This window comes from Dendrobates tinctorius, unplaced genomic scaffold (genome assembly GCF_039654945.1).
Source record: "Dendrobates tinctorius isolate UK_male_01 unplaced genomic scaffold, ASM3965494v1 ptg000030l, whole genome shotgun sequence".
Lineage (NCBI taxonomy): Eukaryota > Metazoa > Chordata > Amphibia > Anura > Dendrobatidae > Dendrobates > Dendrobates tinctorius.
The window spans coordinates 33,072,056-33,091,202 of NW_027361698.1; the positions used below are offsets into that span (position 1 = coordinate 33,072,056).

The following is a 19,147-nucleotide window of genomic DNA, read 5'->3' on the forward strand; positions in this document are numbered from 1 at the left end:
CTGACACTAAAATACAGAGTGCCTGTATATAATGACATTGGGATCCCTGTATTACATGTACACAGACACTATATACAGAGCTCCTGTGTATAATGTCACTGGTGATCACTATATTACCTGCACATGGACATTATATACAGAGCTTCTGTTTATGTCACCGGTGATCACTGTATTACCTGTACACGGACACTGTATACTAAGTACAGATGTCCTGTACATAATGGCATTCGTATTGTGTGTTTTTTTATTAATGATCAGTATTGTAGTGTTCGGTCACCATGTGGTGGTAATATGCGATCTGGTCATGAAGTGGCAGTATTTGTTCCTTGTATGTGCTATTATTCGGTCACTGTGGTGGTAATATGTGGTCTGGTCATGGTGTGGTGGTATTTGTTCCTTGCATGTGGTATTATTCAGTCACTATGTGGTGGTAATATGTAGTCTGGTCATGTTGTGGTGGCATTTTTTCCTTGTATGTGATATTGGTCACCATTTGTTGGTAATATCTGATTCGGTCATGGTGAGGTGGTATTTGTCCCTTGTGATATTATTGGTCATTTTAAAAATGTAAAAATAAATAAATAAGAATATAGCTAAAATTGTATTGGATATTTTAACAAATATTTAATAAGTTACAGTAGAGTAGAGCCCGGCCAAAAGAGTCTATCTTGTCATGGTGGCGGATTAAAAAATCTTTTGGCCAAAACAAAAGCTGCTGGCTATGTATGTAATCTGGTGTTCGATGGGAAATGGTAATGTGTGACTGGTGAGGATATGGTGCAGAAGTGGAGTATTTCCAAGAGAGGGTAGTGGGACTGTGATCTGATAGCTGCAACTGCAATTTTTTTTTCTTCTCTATAAGATGGGCAGACAGCGCATGCGCAATAGCAGATATCGGATCACCTCTATATACACCGATAGCTGCTACTGTGCAGATGCGGCAGGAGCCATTTTCAAATGGATTTTTTCCTTTTTTGATATAAGGATAACCTCAAACATATTAATTATATACAAAACAGTACATATGCGATCAGGTTTCAGTATGTATATATAATATTCATTAAGTAAACTAGGGGGCAAATCACCGAGGGATCAGTGACCTGACAGAAGTCATACTGATAAATACCTAATCAGAGCACCACATGAAGACCCCCCCCACAGGCCCATCATGGAGCACGAGCATATAATTAACTCAAAACTGAAAATAAAGATTAAACAACAACCAAAAGACGGACTTCATCAACCAAGGTATCATTTTAATCAGTATAACGGCATTGATCTGAGACTGGGTGTAGGTTACTGTGCAGCGTCGGACTGGAGTACCTTGCGCCCACCAGATAAAATCATTATTGGGATCCACTATGTAGCTACATAGAAATAAATACAAGACCACCAATTGTGGGGTAAAACGCGCTAATATCAGGGTATAATATAAGGTAGTACACGTCTTAATTATGTAGCAGAAGTTGGGGTAGCCCCCCTCATAGAATATAAAGTAGCCCCCTCATAGAATATAAAGTAGCCCCCTCATATAGTAAATGCAGACCCCTAATAGAATATAATATAGCCCCTTCATAGTATATAATGCAGCCCTTATAACGTATAATGCAGCCCCCCTTACAGGGTATAATGCAGACCCGTCATATGGTATAATGCACTCCCCTCATAGGGTATAATGCAGCCTCCTCATAGGGTATAATGCTGTCCCCCTCATAGGGTATAATGCTGTCTCCCTCATAGGGTATAGTGCAGCCCCCTCATAGGGTATAATGTAGCCCTCTCATAGGGTATAATGCACCCCATCATAGGGTATAATGCTGCCCCCCACAGAGGGTATAATGCTGCCTCCTCATAGGGTATAATGCAACCAGGACTCATGGATATATATATATATATATATATATAAAAACAAACAAACACAATACTCACCTCTCCACCTGCGGCAAACACTGCCCACTATTAAAATGAAGTGAATATTCACCCCTTTCCATGCCCATGGGGGCATGAGGAAGAGTGAATATTCATTTCTCTATGGAAGCGGGGACAGGCTTTAGCCGCAGCACCTTGCTTCTGCCTCCTGTCACCCACTGCTGCTCCTCTGGCACTGGGCGCCCCCATAGCAGCTGCATGGTGTGCCGCTGTCAGTGACACGCCACTAGATGGGGGCCCTAGAGCAGCGGGGCCCTAGGTATCTGCTGGCCCTGTATGCCACCAGGTGTCAGTGCCTGGGCCCACCGGAAAATCCTCTAGTTCTCTGGTGAGCCAGTCCGACACTGTTACTGTGCACAATCCTGCTGACAGGTTCCCTTTAATAAAGTCTTTAAATATTAGCATTGATTTAAAAATGCCTATATCTCTGGAACAGTTCAAAACAGCTGACATGTCCTGGGAAACATGTGGGCTCGCCGCCGGAGCCCGCATCAAAGGGAGGGAGTCCGACATCGGAGTACAATTATGCCTGTTGTCGGAAAGGGGTTAACCCCTTTCCCACATTACATGTATGGTTATGTCTAAGATGCGCTCCCCATTTGCGACAAACTCTGGCGGTAAGACCGTAACTTTTCCGGCACATGTCAGCTGATTTAAACAGACCAAAAAAAGAGAAAGCACTGCTGCAGAATTGCGCACACTAGCCCAAAAATAGAATATAAATAACCTTTATTAGTACACAACAAAGAGCCTTAAAACATAAGTCAAATTACATAACCATAACATCCATAATTATCTGCATAATTAGCATAATACATAGCAATATCATGTCAAAAGGATGTATAAATACAGTGCTGTGTAAATTAATTGGGACAAAGCATTTTTTAAGTAAAATCGTAAGTTGGTTACCAGTCAGTGATTCAAACCAGTTTTAACTGCTTTGAACACGCACTCACACCTGTTCAAAGCAGTTGAAACTGATTTGAATCAGTGACTGGTAACCAACTTGCGATTTTACTTGAAAAAATGCTTTGTCCTAATTAATTTGCACAGCACTGTATATACCGGCAACATGTGAAAATACAATCCCCACCTATCAATATGGCTCATGAGGACATAATAGAACCTATACAGAGAGCTGATAGAAAATAAAGTCATGAATCATAGCATAATAAATAAAGCCATAAAGCTAAAATAAAGCTGCTGGTAATATAGAATTTCCTCAGAATGAGGACCAAAACTAGGGATATAATAAACCCTGGTCAACCGATAACAGACGCCGAGCCTACGTAGTATGCATGGCCCGGCATACAAGAAACCACGGTGGGCAGAAATAAGAAGAGTTTACTGGGCTAGGATCATATGCCGCAGATAAGGTGCCGAATCATGGATGCAAACCCTAAAGCATGGCCCCATGTTTTAAAGCTCTTTGTTGTGTACTAATAAAAGTAATTTATATTCTATTTTTGGGCTAGTGTGCGCAATTCTGTAGCACTGCTTTCTTTTTTTTTTGGTTTATTCACGTGTTTAGCTGCTGCTGCTGCACCTTCCTATATGTTTAAACGTATATAGAAAATTTTCTATTACACATTTTGGTGCGCCTGGTTCTTCTATTTATTTTCACAGCTGATTTAAACAGCTGACATGTGCCTCTAACAGCCACGGGTGGAATCGGGATCCACCTGCGGCTGTAAAACATGTTAAATTCCGCTGTCAATCACTGACAGCGACAGTTAACATGCTCGCACCGGAAGTGCATCACTAAACCCGTCCATCGGAGCCCATGCCACCTGACCGCAGATCACAAATGGGTTGGCATGACAACCCACGGTCGCAACCAGACCCCTGTAGTTGTCATTGTCGGATAGCTATAAACGCCGCCCATCAGTTGGCGCTCATAGCAAGTGAGCATTCTAGCTACAGAGAGCAGGGCAGAAGTGATCGGAAGATCGCAGATTCTAGTCTCTCATGGAGACTATTGAGGTAAGTAAGAAGTTAAGAAAAGTTCTTAAAAATATAAAAAAATATAAAAGTACAAACCACCCCCCATTTGCCTCATTATTATTATTATTATGCATTTATATAGCGCCATTTATTCCATGGCGCTTTACATGTGAAAAGGGGAAATATAGACAAGTATAATAAACATGTGTTAGACAAGGGACACACAAGTACATAAGGAGAGGGGACCCTGCCCGCGAGGGCTCACAGTCTACAGGGATGGGATTCAAAATAAAGAAAAAAATACACATATTTGGTATCGCCGCATTCAGAATTGCCCGATCTACACCAAAATGGTATCAATAAAAACGTCAGCTCGGTGCACAAAAAATAGGTCCTCACTCAGCCTCAGATCATGAAAAATAAAGATGCTATGGGTCTCAGAAAATGGTGACTTTTTTTAAAGAAACTTTGGATTTTTTTTCACCACTTAAATAAAAAAGAACCTAGACATGTTTGGTGTCTATGAACTCGTAATGGCCTGGAGAATCATAACGGCAGTTCAGTTTTAGCATTTAGTGAACATGGTAAAATAGCAAAACAAAAAACAATTGTGGAATTGCAATTTTTTTTGGCAATTTCACCTCACTTTGAATTTTTTTCCTGTTTTCCAGTATACTATGTGGCAAAACCAATGATGTCGTTCAAAAGTACAACTCATCCCGCAAAAAACAAGCCCTCACATGGCCATATTGACAGGAAAATAAAAAAGTTATGGTTCTGGTAAAAAGGGGAGCAAAAAACGGAAACTCAAAAATGGAAAAACTCAAGGTGGTGAAGGGGTTAATTTGTTGCTTCGAGTCCCAGAGGGGGGACAGGCTGTAATCAGTTTATTTTCAAGGGTAACGAGAAGGGATTGTGAAAAGCAGACAATCACTTAAGCAGTGTGATACCATTTCTAAGATGGATAGGTAGTGAGATGTCATACTGCATGGACATCTTAGTATTACATAACACCCATTAAGAGTCATAAGGCAGCCATATAACACCTCCTCCACTGCAACTCTTCAGTGTAAGCACAGTCCTTTCCACCGATTCCCTTTCTCTGATTCTGCTAAATCATATAGACAGAGGTTGCCAAAAAGCTTCGCTTTGAGACGTTTTACTTCGTGTGCACATTTCTAAGACTGCTACAAGTTATGAAATTTTCTTGGAAATTAATTGTTCAATTTTGTGTATATATCAATTGTAATAATATAAAATGTTGCCTGAAAGCCATGGGATTATTTAGACTTGTGAATTAATCATTGGAACAGTGAGATTAAAATTCAGCTTTAAGACGATGGTGATAGCCAGCAGCATTAGCCCTCTGAAGGAGATGTTTCAAATTCTTGAGATTATTATGCTACCTGCAAAAAATCTAATTGCGAACAATAAAATATAAAAATGTTCTGGAGCACAAACAGCAATGTCTAATATACTTAGAAAGAGAAACACAATAAATAAAACCAGTAGACATAAGACTAAATTGGAACTTACGGGACTTGTCCTGTATGTAGAGTTTGAGACCCTGGTGCATCAAGAATGTTGGTGGTGTGTGGCCGGCTAACCAAAACCCAGCAAACTTAATCCTACTCGCCGACATTTCTTTTGATTAGTAGACCTGGCGTGACATCATGCACGCATCATGCTGCAAAGATGCTTTTGTACTAGGCAGGTAGTAGGAGGTTCGCAAGGTTATGGTCTGGTGGTCAACGGCTACCAACATGGTATTAGATCAGGATCCCACAAATTTGTTTGTTCAGCTCTGCCTGTAATTAAAGGATGCAGCGAAAGTAACTAAAATAAAAAACAACCTTTGTAAAGCGAAAAATAAAATCATCAATTAATATTAAGATTCATTCTAATCTCTGGAACATAAAAACACATAATTGGTTCTTTTAATCCAATTAAAAAACATATGTGGTAATTGTAAAATGAATCAGAAAAAGTGATCAGGCTACAAAATTATATAAGTGGAAAGTAGAAGAGCTATATAATATTTAATTGGGTGAAATGAATGTATGTTGATGAAAAAAAATAGACGTAGTAGAAAGTAGGAACCCATTCATGGAAAGAAGCGACTGAAAACGTTCTTCTGTGCCGATTGCTACCGTTTTACCACATAGATGCTGTTGTTCTAACCAAAAGTGGGTTGTTTGAGTGGGCATTTCCATTCTAGCGTTGTTGAAGGCTTACCTTGGCAGCAAGAGCCTAGTGAAGGCCCCAATCACAGCCATCTTGGTACTCCAATAATTTCCTGACTGATACAATACTAAAGTATTGCAGGTTAAAGAAATTAATGAAAAAAAACAAAAATATTAAATCACCTCCCTGTTACCAATCCCAAAATAAAGAAATTACAAAACAGACATTAAAACATAAGATTTTTTAAAGTAAATTAAAAAAAATTATAGAAGTTTGACATCTCTGCTTCCGGTAATTTTTTTTTACTATACATTGAATGTAGTAAATACAAAACTTAAAAAAAAACAGGAGGAATTACATTTTTCCACCATTTCACCCTTGAAGGAATTTTCACTCCATTTCTCAGTAAAATCTACAACTTGTCCCACAGAAGAATAAACCAATCAATGGAAAAATAAAAAAGTTGTGATTATTGGAAGAAGGTGGAGAAGGAAAACAAAAGATCCCCCACCACTAAAAAGGGAAAAGATATGGGAAGAAGTCAGCTAAAGCAGATAAGAAAGTGCAATAATAATTATACGGTAGTTTTCCTCTTTAAAAAAGAAAGCAATTACTTAGTATTCACAATAATACAAACTACATACGATGAAAAGAACCTATTATGGTCCCTCCATTTAAATGGTAATGGATTCCTGGTACATAAAATGATGCCCATGCCCCGAGTATCCATATGCATCATAATCACCACTTATTTTCTGCTTTATGCTGGATAGTGAAGACTGGTAAAGATTAGAGTTGAGCGACTTTTGGTTTTTTAGGGTCGCGTTTCGTTTCGTGAAACCCGACTTTTCCAAAAGTCGGGTCGAGCAAGATCGTCCGATTATAGGGAAAAGTCAGGGTCGTCCCGAAACACGAAACCCAATGTAAGTCAATGGGGAATAAAAGTCGGCAGTGAGAGGAGGACAGGAAACACACCTACAGTGCCCATTTGAATGCCAAAAGCATCAATTCTTCTTACTTAAGCTTGTCAACCTTAATTAACTTCATAATACAAGTTACGCACTGAAAAATGGGGGTTATTTGGCTAAAGTTGTGGGGGGGTAGGGCTGGCTCAAGGTTTTCATATGCCCTGGGCGAAAGAGCGCCCCTTTAACACATACCACAACTCATCATGCTCCGATACGGCAGAGAAATAGCGGTATATTACAATGAAAAATACTTCACTTTTTACATCTCATGACGAGGCCCATCTATTTCTCTATAAAGAATCATTGGTCCCATATAATGTTTGAAACAGTATATGATGAGCTCCACATAATGCTACAGTATATGTTGGTCCCCATGGATGAAGCTCCACTGTCTTATGGGCCCAAATAATGCTCCAAACATAATGGGCCCCATTTCTAATGCTCTAGTGTATAATGGGCCCTGTAAATGCTGCTCCAGTGCACTTGTGTCGCCCCCAGGAGTACCGTCGCCACAGTGGCATTACCTTCCTCCTAGGGAGTGTGATGTCATGCTTGGGAGCAACGAACGATCTCTCTAGCAGGTTAACTGATTGGGCGGCGTTATTCCCACGAGTCATGACCCTCCAAACAGCGTTCATGAAGGCAAAGTGTTTGTTTTACGTGGGCTACTGCAAAGCTGAACCTTAAAGGAATGTCCGGAAGGGCACCACCAGGAGTGGAGCCTACGGTTAAATTCGACTCCACCTGGGAAACCTCAAACATGCCAGCTACAGAACAGATGCACACATTGCAAGCTTAATTCCGTTAACGAACGAGACTTTGTCATGCCCCGCGGTCCGAGTCCGGCTTACTAGAGGGACATGTGAGGCTCTGGCACATGAGATTGGCCAATAACTGGTGTGTCATGCCCTTACATGTCCGTGGCTGCATGTGCGCTACACTGAAAAGGCCAGCGTTTGTCGCTTACAGGTGCAGATAACCCGCTGAACAACGTTAGTGATGGGGATCACTGATTACAATTATTACCCACGAACAATGATTTCCCAGTAAGTGCAGGTCAACCGCAGTTCCGGAATTAGGCCTAACCGTCATTCCTGAAAAAATGAAAAACTTACGTGTGCAAACCACAGGTGCTGTAGCTTGCTTAACAACTCGCCAGCCGTTCTCACGCCCAGTATGGATTACACGTGATTGCACAAAGGTGAGAAAGGGTACCGTATCCCCAGATAACATGTATGGATAGCGTACACATTCAAAATATATGTCTATACATCAGGAGGCAGGCTCAAACGGTGTCAGGCCCAGTATGGATTGCACGTGATTGCACAAAGGTTAGAAAGGGTACCGTATCCCCGGATAACATGTATGGATAGCGTACACATTCAAAATATATGTCTATACATCAGGAGGCAGGCTCAGACGGTGTTAGGCCCAGTATGGATTGCACATGATTGCACAAAGGTTAGAAAGGGTACCGTATCCCCGGATAACATGTATGGATAGCGTACACATTCAAAATATATGTCTATACATCAGGAGGCAGGCTCAAACGGTGTCAGGCACAGTATGGATTTAACGGCCCAGACTACACAGCGGAGGAGCAGGGAGAGGTAAAGATTGCAAATGCTGGGGCCCTGCCCAAGCAAGGGGGGCCCACTCGTGGGCGTCGGTACTGGCACTGGGCCCCTCATAGTACGGCGGTGTGTCTGACGGCGGGTGTGCACCACCACCGTCAGAGACACTTGATTGCACTATGAGGGACCCTGTGCCAGTTCCCTGTGCCCAAGAGTCGGCCTATCCACCTGTCCAGGGCAACGGCACTCGCACGGTGTCGTGCGCTAGGTGGTGACCCCGGCCATGGGGGGGGGAGGCAGCACAGTTAGGGAGTTTTAGAAAGTGGCATATGTTGATGTTGGACATTCAGCTGATGCAAAAGGTGAAATAGGTCAAGTCCCAGGAAGAGGTGGACCAAAGCAAGCCATTTTTCTGTCACCCTATGTGTCATCAGGGGAAGGTGGGACAAAATCCTTGGAAACCCATGCGTGGTTCATTTTAATGAAGGTTAGATCATCCACATTTTGGGTTGACAGACGGGTCCTTTTTTCTGTCAGGATTGATCCAGCTGCACTGAAGACTCTTTCCGATAGCACACTTGCAGCTGGGCAAGCGAGCTCCTGTAAGGCATATTGTGCCAATTCAGGCCAGGTGTCCAGTTTAGCGGCCCAATAGTCAAAGGGGAATGACCTGTGTGGGAGAACATCGATATGGGAGGAAAAGTAGTTTGTAACCATAGCTGACAACTGCTGTCTCCTGTCACTTTCCATCGATGCAGTATTACCAGTTGTGTGAGTGGTACTTGAAAAATCAGTCCACAACATTGTCATGAAACCCCTGTCTCCAACGCCACTTCTGCTGTGTGCACCACGAACACCTCTGGCAAGCTGCCCCGGCCTGTACGGCTCGTGTGAGAACCATCACCGCTGCTGTGTGCTGGGAATGCCTCAAGCAACCGATTTACCAGAGTTGCTTGTTTATTAGCCAATATTAGGTCAAGTTTCTCCTGTGGCATGATGTTTTGTAATTTGCCTTTATAGCGTGGATCCAGGATGCTGGCCAACCAGTAGTCGTCATCGTTCATCATTTTGGCAATGCGGGGGTCCCTTTTTAGGATCAGCAAGGCATAATCTGACATGTGGGCCAATGTTCCCGGTGTCAATGATGCACTGCGAGTGCTGGTTGGAGGAGCACTTTCTGGCAAATCCACATCCCTCCAGTCACGCACAAACCCTGTACTAGACCTTGCCACGCCAACATTTTCACTTGCCCCACGAGATGCATCCTCCTCCCCTAAGTAATCATCCCCATCATCCTCCTCCTCCTCCTCCTCTTCTTCCTCCACCTCGTCCAGGAGAGGTCCCTGAGCAGACAATGGCTGAATGTCATCAAGGATTCCCTCCTCCTCTTCCTCCTCATCAACATTGGCTGCAGAAGCCTGCTCCTTAAGGTGCGTCAAAGTTTGCATGAGCAGACGCATAAGTGGGATGCTCATGCTTAGGATGGCGTCGTCTGCGCTTACCAGCCGTGTGCATTCCTCAAAACACTGAAGGACTTTACAGAGGTCTTTCAGCTTCGACCACTGCACACCTGTCAACTCCATGTCTGCTCTCAAAGTGCCTGGCCGTGTATCCTCCCACAAATGCATTATGGCCTGCCTCTGCTCGCACAGCCGCTCCACCATGTGCAGGGTGGAGTTCCACCTTGTTGCAATGTCGATAATGAGGCGGTGGTTGGGAAGGTGGAGCAATCGCTGCAGCTTCTGCATACGAACGGAGTGTACAGGCGACCAGCGGATGTGCGCGCACAGTCTTCGCACCTTCTGGAGCAGGGCTGTTAACTCCGGATAATTTTTGAGGAAGCACTGCACCACCAGGTTCAAGGTGTGAGCCAAGCAAGGTATGTGGCTGAGTTTTGAAAGGGCTATGGCTGCCACAAAATTACGGCCGTTATCACTAACTACCTTGCCTGCCTCAAGATGTACACTGCCCAGCCATGACTCAGTTTGTCGCTTCAAGTACTCGGCCAGCACCTCGGCGGTGTGTCTGTCGCCCAAACACATCATCTGCAACACAGCCTGCTGACGCTTTCCACTAGCTGCTCGATAGGGGGACACCTCGTGTGCAACAGTGGCAGCTGCAGATGGAGTGCTCGTACGACTGCGCTCTGTGGACGAGCTTTCGCTTCTGGAGGAGGAGGAGGAGGAGGGTCGAACGCCTACAGCCAACTGTTTCCTATACCGTGGGCTAGGCAACACTGTCCCACCACCGCTGTCCCCTGTGGACCCTGCATCCACCACATTAACCCAGTGCGCAGTGATGGACACGTAACGGCCCTGGCCATGCCGACTGGACCATGCATCAGTTGTGAGGTGCACCTTTCCGCTCACTGACTGCTTGAGTGCATGGACAATGCGGTCTTTCACATGATAGTGGAGGGCTGGGATGGCTTTGCGAGAGAAGAAGTGGCGACTGGGTAGGTCATAGCGTGGTACTGCATAGGCCATGAGTTCGCGGAAAGCTGCGCTTTCCACCAACCGAAAGGGCATCATCTCAAACAAGATTAGTTTGGCAATGTGGGCGTTCAAACCCAGTGTACGCGGATGAGAGACTGAGTACTTTCTTGACCTACTCATAGTGTCTGGGAGGGTGAGCTGGACTTGAGAGCTGCATATGGTGGAAGTAGCGGTGGACAGGGCGGACTGAGAGAGGGTTGATGATGGTGATGGAGTTGGTGTTCTTTCTGATGGCCTAGAATCAGTCTTTCGTTGATATAACAGTGGGATTCCCTGACTGCTGTGGCGTTGCAACGACACCTCAACATTTGCTGCTGTGCTAACCGGTGGGCTTACAGTGGGGGAAACAATGTAGCGTTGCTGACTACCTTCGTTGTGATCAGTTGCACATGTGGCACTTGAGGTTTGGTGTTGTGTCCACGCTTGCAAGTGCATGGTGTTTAAATGTCTAAGCATGCAACTGGTATTCAAATTTTTCAGATTTTTCCCTCGGCTAAAGGTCTTTGCGCACTTCTTACAGATAACCTTGGCCTGATCATGAGGATTTTGTTCAAAAAAGTGCCACACTGCACTCTTCCTACTTTGGTAGACATTTTGCGGCCTAGCACGCTGTGATCTTTTGACCCTCTGGACAAGCTGTCCAGCAACTCTTTTGATTTTTGGAACCTGTCTTTGGAGTGCTCCGGGCCTGCCAGATAACAGCTGTTGCGATGTCGATGTCTGCTGTGGATGCTCCTCATCTGAGCTATTGTAAGCAGCACCCTCTTCCCCCAATGGATGCCAATCTGGGTCAACAACTGGGTCATCCATCACCTCCTCTTCAATGTCATGTGCACCTTCCTCTGTGTCACCGTGTATGGTGGTATAGTGTGCGGGAAGGGGCACCTGAGTCTCATCAGGGTCAGAATCTGGCTCTGTACACTGCGAGGACAATGTAGTGCTCTGAGTGAATGTACTAGCAGAATCATCCATCAGCGGCTGTGCATCAGTGCACTCCATGTCAGATTCATCTTGGCCTGGGTAATTCACCATTTGACTTGATAATCCAGGCATGGTATGTGAAAACAGCTCCATGGAGTAATCAGTAGTATGGCCTGCGTCATCCTTCAATCTTGGTTGGGGTGAAGGACACAAGGAAAGGTGTGGTTCATGAACATGAGCCTCCAATGACGACTCAGTGCTTTTACTTTTTACAACTATAGAAGAGGAGGCGATAGAGCTGGAGGCTGAGTCAGCAATGTAAGACAAAACTTTTTCCTGATGCTCTGGCTTTAAAAGCGGTTTGCCAACTCCTAGAAAACTAAGCCTTCGAAGCCTTATGGAGCCAGACGATGATGCAGGCTCAACACCTCCTGCATTTGGTCCTATTTTGCTCTTGCCACTACCATCAGATCCACCACCAACACCATCATTACCAGCTGCTAACCCCCGCCCAATTCCACGGCCTCTTCCACCAGCCTTCCTCATTTTTGGTAGAAATGTAGACAAAATCCAACAAACTATATAGTAATGTAAAACAAGGTACAAGGTGTCTATAGGACAGGGGAGATTTTGAATTTCTGCTCACACTAGTGGACACTGGACACTTTTGGATTGTGTGAGGCCCACTGAATATCTGAGCACTATGTCACAGGCTCGATGGCACAGCTGTGACCAAAGTGACTAGAGGATAAGTGAGATTTTGAATTTCTGCAGACACTGGACAATTTTGGATTGTGTGAGGCCCACTGAATATATGAGCGCTATGTCACAGGCTCGATGGCACAGCTGTGACCAAAGTGACTAGAGGATAAGGGAGATTTTGAATTTCTGCAGACACTTGTGGACACTGGACACTTTTGGATTGTGTGAGGCCCACTGAATATCTGAGCGCTATGTCACAGGCTCGATGGCACAGGTGTGACCAAAGTGACTAGAGGATAAGTGAGATTTTGAATTTCTGCAGACACTGGACACTTTTGGATTGTGTGAGGCCCACTGAATATATGAGCGCTATGTCACAGGCTCGATGGCACAGCTGTGACCAAAGTGACTAGAGGATAAGGGAGATTTTGAATTTCTGCAGACACTTGTGGACACTGAACACTTTTGGATTGTGTGAGGCCCACTGAATATCTGAGCGCTATGTCACAGGCTCGATGGCACAGCTGTGACCAAAGTGACTAGAGGATAAGGGAGATTTTGAATTTCTGCAGACACTGGACACTTTTGGATTGTGTAAGGCCCACTGAATATCTGAGCGCTATGTCACAGGCTCGATGGCACAGCTGTGACCAAAGTGACTAGAGGATAAGTGAGATTTTGAATTTCTGCAGACACTGGACACTTTTGGATTGTGTGAGGCCCACTGAATATCTGAGCGCTATGTCACAGGCTCGATGGCACAGCTGTGACCAAAGTGACTAGAGGATAAGGGAGATTTTGAATTTCTGCAGACACTGGACACTTTTGGATTGTGTGAGGCCCACTGAATATCTGAGCGCTATGTCACAGGCTCGATGGCACAGCTGTGACCAAAGTGACTAGAGGATAAGGGAGATTTTGAATTTCTGCAGACACTTGTGGACACTGGACACTTTTGGATTGTGTGAGGCCCACTGAATATCTGAGCGCTATGTCACAGGCTCGATGGCACAGCTGTGACCAAAGTGACTAGAGGATAAGGGAGATTTTGAATTTCTGCAGACACTAGACACTTTTGGATTGTGTGAGGCCCACTGAATATCTGAGCGCTATGTCACAGGCTCGATGGCACAGCTGTGACCAAAGTGACTAGAGGATAAGGGAGATTTTGAATTTCTGCAGACACTTGTGGACACTGCACACTTTTGGATTGTGTGAGGCCCACTGAATATCTGAGTGCTATGTCACAGGCTCGATGGCACAGCTGTGACCAAAGTGACTAGAGGATAAGTGAGATTTTGAATTTCTGCAGACACTGGACACTTTTGGATTGTGTGAGGCCCACTGAATATCTGAGCGCTATGTCACAGGCTCGATGGCACAGCTGTGACCAAAGTGACTAGAGGATAAGGGAGATTTTGAATTTCTGCAGACACTTGTGGACACTGGACACTTTTGGATTGTGTGAGGCCCACTGAATATCTGAGCGCTATGTCACAGGCTCGATGGCACAGCTGTGACCAAAGTGACTAGAGGATAAGTGAGATTTTGAATTTCTGCAGACACTGGACACTTTTGGATTGTGTGAGGCCCACTGAATATCTGAGCGCTATGTCACAGGCTCGATGGCACAGCTGTGACCAAAGTGACTAGAGGATAAGGGAGATTTTGAATTTCTGCAGACACTTGTGGACACTGGACACTTTTGGATTGTGTGAGGCCCACTGAATATCACAGCGCTATGTCACAGGCAGAAATTGGCTAGTGTATCACAAACTACAAGGTGTATGTAGAATTGGGCAGAGTAGGAATCTCCCCAGAGTGCAGGTCTGTAAGAATGGAACATGTCCTCGACTTATTCTCACAGAGTGACACAGTAGCTTCACTGTGGCTGTGATAACAGCCGTTACACGGTACTGTGTGAGGAGCGTACACCGCTGTATGGTGTGAAAAAATGCACGCTCAGTACCTCAGCAGGACAAAAAAAAAAAATTGGGATTGCTTTTAAAAAAGCAGTTTGCAGCTCAGTACCTCAGCAGGACAAAAAAAAAATTGGGATTGCTTTTAAAAAAGCAGTTTGCAGAGCAGTGGGTAAACAGCAATGCAGCTGTCAGGAAGCCTTAGAAGGCATCCCAACAACCAACACCACTGATACACCACAATATAGCCTCCCCTTGCACTGCACACACAGTGACTGGTGTGTTGTACAGGCACAATCGCTAGCAGCAGAAGCAGTTTTTTTTCTTCTTCCCTGCCTAACGCTCTCCCTATAGAATCAGCAGCAACCTCTCCCTATGCTAAGATCGGCAGAAGTAAGATGGCGGTCAGCGTGCACGCCCTTTTATACCCCCTGTGACGCCCACCAAAGCAAGCCAATCACTTGCATGCCCTTCTGAAAGATGGTGGTGACCCGTGCCTATGTCATCACGTTGCCCACAGTGTCCGTGGATCCTGATTGGCTGAAAAAGAGCGCAAAACAAACTTTTGAAACGCGACTTTGGCGCGTAAGTCGCCGACCTCGTGGCCGACCTCATCCTAGGGTCGGGTTTCGTTTCATGAAACCCGACTTTGCCAAAAGTCGGTGACTTTTGAAATTTTTCGACCCGTTTCGCTCAACTCTAGTAAAGATAAATGCAGTACAGTGCTACTTATTTATTTTCAAATGTATTTAATAAATTACCACTCTACACTCCCATTAGGCTCCCATAAAGGCAAGACACTGAGCCACATTTCACTAGCCACTCTCAGCAGGGGTGAAGGTAACCAAGGGCACACTACTGATTATAGCAGAAGAGTTAAGGGAAACCGGTCATGTGAAAAAAACACTATTAACCTGCAGACATGGGGTTAATCTAAAAGTTAATAATGTTCTTAAACCGTGTGGCCACTGCATTGAAAGCCTGGCTGCTGTGAGAAAATTAACTTTATTCCCCCTGGCAGAATGGGCTTTCAGTCAAAGAGGGGCATTCGGTGCAAATTCAGTCACGGCTCAGTACATAGTGAGCGGCGGCTGTAACCAGGCCCCGTCACTGACTGAAAGCCGGCTCTACAACACATCAGTGTTAAGCTAGCTGTCAGTCAGTGCCGGGGCATGGTTACAGACCATCGCTCAATATTAACTGAACAATGACTGAAGCTGCGCCAGCCACGCGTCTATGCTTGAAAGCCTGAGGCTGCTGTGATCTGGATTAGATCTTGTAATTTTTTTTAAATGTTTGAACATAAAAATTATGCCACATGGATATAAAAATAGACAACTGAATGACGCACATATTTAAAAAATACATACATGAAATGACATATCGATTGAATATAGATGAAAATCATCCATTTTTTCTGGATGATAATTGGAAGATTTTACATATGCTCATCGGAACTGTGAGGTAAAACTATAGCAAAGGTTATACTTAAAATTAATAAGACGAAAATCGCCCTCCCTCATAGGCCTCCTGTTTGGTTAATAGTACTTTACTGTTCATGTGTCATGCCATTTCTTTTCTTTCATATTGTCAGGCAATTCCCGATTATATTCCACAATGAAAATCTCGGTGTTAGGATGCCGACAGTGAGAATGTCTGACTCTGACGGCAAGATCACAAATGACTGTTATCAAACTAGTATGAGAATATATTATAGATGTTAAATTATATAGTATGGAATAGTTCATAGGCCATAATTTGTGTCAGCTCAAGAGAAATGAGACAAAATATATTGCTACATACAATATGTTATGCAAGCTGCTATAATTTATGTTTTGATAAATGGAGCCATATGCTTCAGCACAGTTTTAGTTTTACATTCAGGACATTTTAATTAATAGTCCTATTAGTGCTTTAATGAAAACAAATCTTCATTTTTCACATGCATCACTGCATAAATTCACCAGAACATGTTTAACACTGATCCTGCTGTTCCAGAACTACATGTATAAAATTAATACACAATCAACAAAGAGATATAAAAGTTTTAGTTTTTCCCTTGTGTTAAAGGGAGCCTGTGAGCTTTCCCAGGCCTCCCAAACCACCACTATGTATTTATTATTATTTATTCTCCCCGTGTACAATGCACCGATGAAGCCAAGGAGCGTACAACCAACTTACTGTGCATTGTCAAAGAGGCAAATATTTGCAAGAAGCTGGCAGTGGCACCACTCTTGCCAATCATATCACTCTTGCCCACAGGGACGTGATAACACGATTAGTGAGACAATTAAGGCCCTTTTACATTTAGCGATGCACCAGCGATCCAACCAGCGATCCGACCCGGTCAGGATCGCTGGTGCATCGCTAAATGATCGCTAGTGAGCTTTCATACAGAAAGATCTCACAGTGATGCAGCAGCGATGCAGCAGCGACGCAGCGCACGATACTTACCATTCACACACAGCGATCCTGCGTCCTCCCGCCCGCGTCCAGCGTCGCTCATCGTCACAGCAGGAAGCCCAGCAGGAAGCGCCCGACGAGAAATGGAGCTGGACATTCTCGCGCGATCAGCGATGGACAGCGGGGGAGCCGGTCGTTGGTAAGTATCACACATAGCGATATCGCTAGCAATATCGCTATAACGTCACAAAACCAGTGACGTTTTAGCGATATTGCTAGCGATATTGCTTAGTGTAAAACCCCCTTTAGTCCTAGTAATCACCCACTAATTAGCATATTGCAAGCCCAGATATAAAAGTGATTTTATGGAGACTCAAAAATGTATAGGCCACAAAAGGGGCTTAGGAAACACATAAAGGAATCATTAAATACATGGTGCCTGTATGAGGGGCATGGGAAAGTTGAGTTTTCCTTTAAGTCTATTAAGATTATTTGCAGCCATTTTTCTTAATTGCTTAGTCTGTAGATACTAAAACTTGATAGATATTAACCTCTAATATTGCCTTTTTGCCCAGGAGAGGTGACATATCAGGACTGGGACCCAACAATGAAGGATGCCTTGACAATGGCTGTTGGGCTCACCACATATATTGGGCAATAAGTACTTTATTTTTTACTGTAATTTTTCATAGCAATTTTGCAGATTAATATTTCATATATAAATTATTTAGCATTTCCCCATCTTCTATGGCAGTGGTGCAGTTTCAATGTTGTAGAGTAATCATTCTTAGCCATTCAGGGTGCAACCTTATAGTCTTTTATAATTATATGTTTTTGGTTGCTACCTGTTCACATTAGCTTAGATATGCTGGTCCTTTTTCTCTATTTGTAATAACCACTAATGACAGCCATTAAAATGCTCATAAAGGGGACCTGTCATCTGATACATGCTGCCAAAAGCACAGGCAGAACTAAACAGATCCTGGCTGCACAATTACAGCCAGGTATATATTTCTCTAAAATGCTCCGGCGTTGAAGAAACAGTATACTTTAAAGATGTGGCCGGGAACCATAGCCACGGTTGAAACCAGTCTGGCTCTTCCCAGCTCCGTTCTAGGTGCTAGACAAGTATCTCGCTATGCAAGGATCTGACTGGGATGAACTTGGATTGCTATGGTTCCTGGCTAAAGCTTTAAAGTATATTTTATCTGTTGCACTGGAGCATTTCAGAGAAATATATGTAATTGTGCAATTTGGTTGCAATTGTGCAGCGGGGATCTGATCCATGCTGTCAGCAGTTTGGGCAGCATGAATCAGATGACATGTTCCTTTATACAGCACCTGCCATGTCCCATCACACTAAATGGGAAGAAAAGCATAGAATGCTGGCCTCAACCACACCCTTTTGGTGCACGTATTAATCTAATATATCAAGAAGCTGTCCATACGGTCATAGTCTGTAACTTGTCATCTTCTCTTCTTTTCTTTAAGTAGTTGCTGTCAACTCTGCAAACACAATAGTTGCAGAAATATTCTCTCTCTTATTTCCCAGCATGCATTAGGAGAGAAGGAGCAGAGAGTCAGAGCCTTTCCCCAATTCCTGAAATCCTTCTCAACATCTCTGTTGCTAGAGATGGATTACACTTAGCAACAGGCAGTGGACAGTGAGCTAGACAGAAGGGAGAAATCAAGTGTGCTTTATAAAGCAGTAGGAAAATGATGACGAACTGTTGTTGAATGAGAAATTGTAACTTCTACTGTAATTAATCTTACCATGTACTATGTGACGACCTAATGGAGGAACTTCTGACATTATATTGGAAAAAACGCACACCGTTATGTAACTTTACATTATTGTTTATTAGTATTATATAACCCAATAAAAAGATGTTTAAAAAGAAAAGACAAAATCAAGTGTGCTGAATTTGGGAACAATTTTTTGAGAAATACAGTGACAATTTAAGTCTTGTCACTTCCCCAGATCTAAAAATATATGCCTTTTAATTACTCTCTACCTTTAAATGTGAAAGAGAAGTTCTGAGGGAACCTTATCGAAAAAAAAAAGAAAATATTGTAGGTTTGCAATATAAAAGAGGAAGAAAAATGTA

At 43.7% G+C, this 19,147-nt stretch overlaps 1 protein-coding gene across 1 annotated transcript in view; it reads right to left on the bottom strand.

Annotated features, from left to right (window-relative positions):
* The window catches only part of TRPC3 (transient receptor potential cation channel subfamily C member 3), a 464,690-nt gene that overhangs the window by 309,402 nt on the left and 136,141 nt on the right, over positions 1 to 19,147 (bottom strand). The window lies entirely within an intron of this gene.